This window comes from Nicotiana tabacum, chromosome 18, assembly GCF_000715075.1.
Source record: "Nicotiana tabacum cultivar K326 chromosome 18, ASM71507v2, whole genome shotgun sequence".
NCBI classification, from domain to species: Eukaryota; Viridiplantae; Streptophyta; class Magnoliopsida; order Solanales; family Solanaceae; genus Nicotiana; species Nicotiana tabacum.
Window position 1 is genome coordinate 131,587,242 of NC_134097.1, and position 9,848 is coordinate 131,597,089.

A 9,848-nucleotide genomic window follows, 5' to 3' on the forward strand; every position below is an offset into this window, starting at 1 on the left:
GATGGCACTGTTCGAGGTTCTATATGGTAGGAGATGTAGATCTCCCATTGGGTGGTTTGAGATTGGGAAAGCAGAGTTGATAGGGCCAGACCTCGTGCATCGGGCTGTGGATAAGGTTAAGATCATTAAGGAACGACTGAAAACTGCTCAGAGTCGTCAGAAATCCTATTCAGATGTGCGTCGAAGGGATTTGGAGTTCAAAGGGGATGACTGGATATTCTTGAATGTTTCCCCCATAAAGGGTGTAATGCGGTTTGGTAAGAAAGGGAAATTGAGTCCGAGGTATGTCGAACCGTATATAATCATTCAAAGGATTGGTCAGGTGGATTATAGGCTTGAGCTACCACTAGAGATATCATTGGTGCACCCGATGTTTCATGTGTCTATGTTAAAGAAGGTAGTTGGATACCCGACACTCATTGTTTCGGTTGAGACTATTAAGGTTAGTGAAGAATTGGCTTATGAAGAGATTCCAGTTGCCATTCTTGATAGGCAAGTCCGAAAGTTGAGAACTAAAGATATTGCCTCCGTGAAAGTGTTACTGCGAAACCAACAGGTTGAAGAGGCCACATGGGAGGCCGAGGAAGAGATAAAGAAGAAATATCCTCATTTGTCTGAATAACCATATAGTTGTGTTCTATGGAAATGTTAAGAGCTTACTTTCTATGTATTATGTTTCCGTTAAGGATGCTCCTTTTTGGTAATATAAGATTTATGACGTCATGGTTGATGTTGTTTTCATGTTGTGATACATCGTTGTGTTGTGGTTATGCTATTAGGACTAGTTTTTGGAATTCTCTGACATATGGACAGACCCAGTTATAGGGGAAACTCATCCGAAATTTCTGAAAATTTAGGGAGTTAGTCAAATTTGGAACTTTTGGTATATGAATTAAGAGCCAAATCGCTTTGGATGCCGATAGTGGATTTTGACCCTCATTCGAGGACGAATGATCCTAAGTGGGGGAGGATGTAAGGCCCGGTAAAATTTCACCTAGAACCTAGAGTTTCGTGGTGTCGAGGTAGGCTAATGTGTTTGAGGGAGTGGTACGGATTTTTTGGGTTGTACAGTGCGTCGCGGAGTTGAAGATTTTTTTTACAGAACACGACGTTTCTGCGGCCCACTATGCGACCGAAAAACCTCTTCGCGGGACGCAGATCGGACATAGAATGCAACAGGACTTAAGCTAATTTTTGGAGGTAACTATGCGGTCCACTATGCGACCGCATAACAATTTTGCGGGCCGCACATCCGTCACAGAATCAACATGAGAAAACTTTGGAGGAAGATTCTACGGCGCATTATACGACCACATAACTGATTTGCAGACCGTAGATCTGTTGCAAATTGGACACGACCAACCCAATTTTGGAGGACCATTTTCGGTCCATTGTATGGACCACATACATGTTCTGCGGTTCACTCTACGGCCGCATAATTGAGTTCGGATGGTCCATTTTCTAATTTTATAACCTGACCCTATTTCCTATAAAACAACCTTGGGGTTATTTTTACTTGTTTAATCAGATATTTAAAGAGTGAGGTGGTGAACGAGAGAGAGGGGGAAGAACTCCAACACCTACCACTTCAATACCTTGCCCAAGCCATAAAGAATTCACAAGAGAAGCTCACAAGGTCTTCATCTAAGAGGTAAGGTTCCATACCCTAGTCTCCAATTTTGAGTTTGGGAAGAAGTTGGATAATGGGGATTATAATTCTTGGGTGTGTGAGTTGTTATTTATGCATGCATGCACCAATAAGGATGGTGGGGAGGTCATTGAACTAATATGGGTGAACTCTTGGTGTTGAATTAGTTGTGAGGTGAAGAACATCTTGTAAAAGAACCTTGTAGTTAAGAAACACATTGTATTGTTTGATGAAATACTTAAATGAGCTGAGCCCATTGTCACGACCCATTTCCATAATAGGTCGTGATGGCACCTAACACCATTGTAAGGCAAGCCAACGCAGAAATATAAATAAGTTCTCATTTTTTTTACTTTGACCAAAATAAGTGCAACAATTCATTAAGTTAAAGTTAAACCAGGAATGAACAGTAATGTGCCAAAATAGTTATACAACCCCCAAATAATAGTCTACTAATGTGTATGCCAAGACCTGGTGTCACAAGTAATGAGAAACTAGTAGAAGGTACAAAAGAATAAAACTATCCTACTGTCAGAGGCAGAATAGACAGCAAAAGTAAAGAAAGACTCCATCAAGCTGCTGAACGGCACAGGAAGGGAGCAGCTCACCGTGGAAGTCTCGAACTAAGAGTACCAGACTGATAACCAGATGTACCTACCTCAGATCCTGTACAATTAAGTACAGAAGTGTAGTATGAGTATATAAATAATATGTACCCAGTAAGTATCCCATCTAATCTCGAAAAATTAGAGACGAGAGGTCGACTTGATACTTACTAGGGTCAAATAATATAATAAGGCGTTATGCTAAGCATGAGAGTCACAAATAATCAACAGTTTGTAGCAAGAGATAATAAGTCATGTACTGAACAATTTTTGCAGTTAACCAATTACATTTCAAGTATTTAGCATGACAAGTCATGCATAAGATTTCACATTTATATCATGTGCACATTATGCCGAGGTCGACGGCCCGATCCAACAGAAAATAAACTGTGGACTGCCAGAGGGTCAAATGGTGCTAACCATAGATGCATCTATCTCTACCTAGGCGATCAGCCCGATCCACAAATATCAAATAATATCAAGAAAACACATGAATGCGCATTTATTTCTAAGTAAATTCATACAAGTGTCCAACAAGTGTATACATTCGCTTATATTCCCTTCAAAGTCTCTAGAATATCCTAAGTGATCACATTAGCAAGAAAATATAAAGACATTCACAAATATAGCATGATACGGGTCCTAGACTACCCGGACAATTAACATAATAGTAGCTAGGCACGGACTCTCGTCACCTAGTGCGTATGTAGCCCCCACATTTAGTAGCAAATTACTCAATTGTTACACCTATGGGGACAATTCCCTCTTACAAGGTTAGAAAGGAGACTCACCTCACTCCAAAGTGCACTTCCAATACCAAGAACGAGCCCAAACCCTCAATTCGGAGCCGAACGATCCCAAACTAGTTAAATAAGGTAGGAACTAGTCAATATAAGCTCATAAGATCGAATTCTAGCTATTTAAAAAATTTCCCAACCATTAACACAAGTTTCCTACAATCCGACCCCTTGCCCACTTGCCCGGATTTTGAAATTTTCCGAAGGAAGTTGTTCTTCATAATCTAAGGATCAATAATATATGATTTCTAATTCATTTTATAACAAATTTCGTGGTTAAATCTAACATTTGTCAAAACCCTAGGCTTTGCTCGAACCCCATGATTTTTACCTTAATCCTAGTGTTTAATCTAGCCAAGACTCAAGTATTAAAAAAAGAATAGGTGGGATAAGCTTACCTCAAGATGCTAGGTGGAAGTCTCTTCTCAAAAGCTCCCAAAATGTCCAATGGAGGGGTGAAAAGTGGCAAAAAGGGACTTAGAACCCGTATTAAATGAAGCTCACTGCTTCAGCGATTTCCGCATCTGCGGTTAGGGTACCGCTTCTGTGGTCCTACTTCTGCGAGAAATCGGACGCATCTGCGGAACCGGCCAAGTGGGCTGCGATAACTTCTGCGGTTTTGAGGCCGCTTCTGCGGCTTGGGAGCCGCTTCTACGGTTTGAGCCTGGCCTGCCTTGGCCGCATCTGCGATAGGTGGACCTCTTCTGCGGTCTCGCACCTGCGGTCGACCAACCGTAGGTGCGGTTATGATAGAAGCAGATGCTTTAGCACTTCTCAAAAATTCCAACTTCACTCGAGCCTCGTCCGATTTACGTTCAGGGCTCCCAGGCCCCACCTGAACATACCGACAAGTCTGAAATCATGAAATGGACCTACTCGAACCTTCGAAACACTCAAAATAATGCATCTAATAATCACCCCCTAAAACCAATTTGATCTAACTTATGAACTTCAAGTTCTTAATTTTCCTCTAACGAGCCGAAACGCCCTTAAACTACTCGGATTGACACCAAATTTTGAGGGCAAGTCTTAAATGTTATATTGGACCTGTGTTGAGCTTCGGAACCAACATACGAACCCAATACCAACGTGATCAATCATTAATTAGTTTCTTTAAATCCTTAGAATTTCAATTTAATAATTTCTAAAACAAATTCATTACTCGGGCTAGGGACCTCGGAATTCAATTCCGGGCATACGCCCAGGTCCCATATTTTCCTACGGACCTTCTAGGACCGTCAAAACATGAATTCGGGTCCGTTTGCTAAAAATATTGACCAAAGTCAAACTTAGCCTTTTTAAGAAAATCCTAAGGAGTCAAATGAACATATTTCTGCCCAAACATCTTCCAAATCCCGAACCAACCATCCCCGCAGGTCGTAAATTAGTTAAAGCAAGCACGAGAAGTTTTATTTAAGGGAACGAGGTTCTAGAAAGCAAAATGACCAGTCGGGTCGTTACATTATCCACCTCTTAAACAAACATTCGCCCTCGAACGGACATAGAAAAGTACCTGAGCTGTTGAATAAATGTGGATATCTGCTCCGCATGTCCTTCTCTGACTCCCAGGTCGCCTCCTCGACTGGTTGGCCCCTCTACTAGACCCTCACCGCAGAAATCCTCTTGGACCTCAACTGGCGATCGTGTCTATCAATAATGGCAATTGGCTCCTCCGCATAACCCAAACTCTCATCCAGCTAAATAGTACTGAAGTCTAACACGTGGGACAAGTCAGCATGATACTTCTGAAGCATTGATACATGAAAAACCGGATGAACTCCCGATAAATTGGGGGGTAAAGCAAGCTCGTAAGCAACCTCCCCAACTCGTCTCAACACCTCAAAGGGGCCAATAAACCTTGGTCTCAACTTGCCCTTCTTTCCGAACCTCATAATACCTTTCATTGGCAAGACTTTCAAGAGAACCTTCTCGCCAACCATGAATGATACATCACGCGCCCTCTGATTTGCATAACTCTTCTGTCTGGACTGAGCTATGCGAAGCCTCTCCTAAATCAACTTTACCTTGTCCAAGGCATCTTGTACCAAATATGTACCGTATAACTTAGCCTTACGAGGCTCAAACCAACCGATAGGAGAACGACATCGCCGACCGTATAAAGCCTCAAATGGACCAATCTCAATGCTGGACTGATAACTGTTGTTGTAAGCAAACTCTACCAAAGGCAAGAACTGATCCCACTATCCTCCAAAGTACTCAGATTGACACAAAATTTTGAGGGCAAGTCTTAAATGTTATATTGGACCTATGTTGAGCTTCAGAACCAACATACGAGCCCAATACCAATGTGATCAATCATTAATTAGTTTCTTTAAATCCTTAGAATTTCAATTTAATAATTTCTAAAAAAAATCATTACTCGGGCTAGGGACCTCGGAATTCAATTTCGGGTATACGCCTAGGTCCCATATTTTCCTACGGACCCTCTAGGATCGTCAAAACACGAATTCGGGTCCGTTTGCTAAAAATATTGACCAAAGTCAAACTTAGCCTTTTTTAGAAAATCCTAAGGAGTCAAATGAACATATTTCTTCCCAAACATTTTCCAAATCCCGAACCAACCATCCCCGCAGGTCGTAAATTAGTTAAAGCAAGCACGGGAAGTTTTATTTAAGGGAACGAGGTTCTAGAAAGCAAAATGACTAGTCGGGTCGTTACATTCTCCACCTCTTAAACAAACATTCGTCCTCGAATAGACATAGAAAAGTACTTGAGCTGTTGAATAAATGTGGATATCTGCTCCGCATGTCCTCTTTTGACTCCCAGGTCGCCTCCTCGACTGGTTGGCCCCTCTACTGGACCCTCACCGCAGAAATCCTCTTGGACCTCAACTGGCGATCGTGTCTATCAATAATGGCAACTGGCTCCTCCGCATAACCCGAACTCTCATCCAGCTGAATAGTACTGAAGTTTAACACATGGGACAAGTCAGCATGATACTTCTGAAGCATCGATACATGAAAACCTGGATGAACTCCCGATAAGCTGGGGGGTAAAGCAAGCTCGTAAGCAACCTCCCCAACTCGTCTCAACACCTCAAAGGGGCCAATAAACCTTGGTCTCAACTTGCCCTTCTTCCCGAACCTCATAATACCTTTCATTGGCAAGACTTTCAAGAGAACCTTCTCGCCAACCATGAATGATACATCACGCGCCCTCTGATTTGCATAACTCTTCTGTCTGGACTGAGCTATGCGAAGCCTCTCCTAAATCAACTTTACCTTGTCCAAGTCATCTTGTACCATATCTGTACCGTATAACTTAGCCTTACGAGGCTCAAACCACCCGATAGGAGAACGACATCGCCGACCGTATAAAGCCTCAAATGGACCAATCTCAATGCTGGACTGATAACTGTTGTTGTAAGCAAACTCTACCAAAGGCAAGAACTGATCCCACTATCCTCCAAAGTACTCAGATTGACACAAAATTTTGAGGGCAAGTCTTAAATGTTATATTGGACCTATGTTGAGCTTCAGAACCAACATACGAGCCCAATACCAATGTGATCAATCATTAATTAGTTTCTTTAAATCCTTAGAATTTCAATTTAATAATTTCTAAAAAAAATCATTACTCGGGCTAGGGACCTCGGAATTCAATTTCGGGTATACGCCTAGGTCCCATATTTTCCTAAGGACCCTCTAGGATCGTCAAAACACGAATTCGGGTCCGTTTGCTAAAAATATTGACCAAAGTCAAACTTAGCCTTTTTTAGAAAATCCTAAGGAGTCAAATGAACATATTTCTGCCCAAACATTTTCCAAATCCCGAACCAACCATCCCCGCAGGTCGTAAATTAGTTAAAGCAAGCACGAGAAGTTTTATTTAAGGGAACGAGGTTCTAGAAAGCAAAATAACTAGTCGGGTCGTTACATTCTCCACCTCTTAAACAAACATTCGTCCTCGAATAGACATAGAAAAGTACTTGAGCTGTTGAATAAATGTGGATATCTGCTCCGCATGTCCTCCTTTGACTCCCAGGTCGCCTCCTCGACTGGTTGGCCCCTCTACTGGACCCTCACCGCAGAAATCCTCTTGGACCTCAACTGGCGATCGTATCTATCAATAATGGCAACTGGATCCTCCGCATAACCCGAACTCTCATCCAGCTGAATAGTACTGAAGTCTAACACATGGGACAAGTCGGCATGATACTTCTGAAGCATCGATACATGAAAACCTGGATGAACTCCCGATAAGCTGGGGGGTAAAGCAAGCTCGTAAGCAACCTCCCCAACTCGTCTCAACACCTCAAAGGGGCCAATAAACCTTGGGCTCAACTTGCCCTTCTTCCCGAACCTCATAATACCTTTCATTGGCAAGACTTTCAAGAGAACCTTCTCGCCAACCATGAATGATACATCACGCACCCTCTGATTTGCATAATTCTTCTGTCTGGACTGAGTTGTGCGAAGCCTCTCCTAAATCAACTTTACCTTGTCCAAGGCATCTTGTACCAAATCTGTACCGTATAACTTAGCCTTACGAGGCTCAAACCACCCGATAGGAGAACGACACCGCCGACCGTATAAAGCCTCAAATGGACCAATCTCAATGCTGGACTGATAACTGTTGTTGTAAGCGAACTCTACCAAAGGCAAGAACTGATCCCACTATCCTCCAAAGTACTCGAATTGACACCAAATTTTGAGGGCAAGTCTTAAATGTTATATTGGACCTGTGTTGAGCTTCGGAACCAACATACAAGCCCAATACCAATGTGATCAATCATTAATTAGTTTCTTTAAATCCTTAGAATTTAAATTTAATAATTTCTAAAAAAAATTAATTCCTCGGGCTAGGGACCTCGGAATTCAATTCCGGGCATACGCCCAGGTCCCATATTTTCCTACGGACCCTCTAGGACCGTCAAAACACGAATTCGGGTCAGTTTGCTAAAAATATTGACCAAAGTCAAACTTAGCCCTTTTAAGAAAATCCTAAGGAGTCAAATGAACATATTTCTGCCCAAACATCTTCCAAATCCCGAACCAACCATCCCTGCTGTTCGTAAATTAGTTAAAGCAAGCACGAGAAGTTTTATTTAAGGGAACTAGAAAGCAAAATGACCAGTCGGGTCGTTACATTCTCCATCTCTTAAACAAACATTCGCCCTCGAACGGACATAGAAAAGTACCTGAGCTGTTGAATAAATGTGGATATCTGCTCCGCATGTCCTCCTCTGACTCCTAGGTCGCCTCCTCGACTGGTTGGCCCCTCCACTGGACCCTCACCGCAGAAATCCTCTTGGACCTCAACTGGCGATCCTGTCTATCAATAATGGCAACTGGCTCCTCCTCATAACCCAAACTCTCATCCAGCTGAATAGTACTGAAGTCTAACACATGGGACAAGTCGGCATGATACTTCTGAAGCATCGATACATGAAAACCTGGATGAACTCCCGATAAGCTGGGGGGTAAAGCAAGCTCGTAAGCAACCTCCCCAACTCGTCTCAACACCTCAAAGGGGCCAATAAACCTTGGGCTCAACTTGCCCTTCTTCCCGAACCTCATAATACCTTTCATTGGCAAGACTTTCAAGAGAACCTTCTTGCCAATCATGAATGATACATCACGCGCCCTCTGATTTGCATAACTCTTCTGTCTGGACTGAGCTATGCGAAGCCTCTCCTAAATCAACTTTACCTTGTCCAAGGCATCTTGTACCAAATCTGTACCGTATAACTTAGCCTTACGAGGCTCAAACCACCCGATAGGAGAACGACACCGCCGACCGTATAAAGCCTCAAATGGATTAATCTCAATGCTGGACTGATAACTGTTGTTGTAAGCAAACTCTACCAAAGGCAAGAACTGATCCCACTATCCTCCAAAGTCAATCACACATGCTCTAAGCATGTCCTTCAAGATCCAGACTGACTGTTCCGACTGTGGATGAAATGCTGTGCTAAGCTCCATGCAGGTCCCCAACTCACCCTGAATAGCTCTCCAAAAATGCAAAGTGAACTGAGGGCCTCTATCTGATATGATGGAAACAGGCACACCTTGCAACCGGACTATCTCCCAGATGTAAATCTGAGCCAGTCTCTCCAAAGTGTAAGTAGTCACAACCGGTATAACTTGTGCTGACTTGGTCAACCTATCCACGATGACCCACTCTGCATCAAACTTTTGCAAGGTCCGGGGCAAGCCAACTATGAAATCTATAGTAATGCACTCCCACTTCCACTCTGGTATAGGCATCTGCTGAAGTAGGCCACTCGGCCTCTGGTGTTCATACTTGACCTACTAGCAATTCTAACACCTAGCCACATACTCCACTATGTCTTTCTTCATCCTTCGCCACCAATAATGCTGCCTCAAGTCACGATATGTCTTCGTAGCACCCGGATAAATGGAATACCACGAATTGTGTGCCTCCTCTAGTATCCTCTCTCTCAGACCATCAACATTAGGAACACATAAGCGACCCTAGAGTCGCAAAACACCATCCTCTCCAATAGAAATCTCCTTGGCACTACCCTGAAGCACTGTCTCTCTGAGAACTGCCAAATGTGGATCATCGAACTGCCGGGCCTTGATCTACCCCAATAATGAAGACTGAGCAACAATGCATGCAAGAACTCGGCTGGGCTCTGAAATATCCAACCTCACAAGTCTGTTAGCCAATGACTGGATGTCCAAATCTAGTGGCCTCTCCTCTGCTGGAATGAATGACAAACTGCCCATACTCTATGCTTTCCTACAAAAGGCATCTGCGACCATATTTGCCTTGCTCGGGTGATAAAGAATGGTGATGTCATAATCCTTC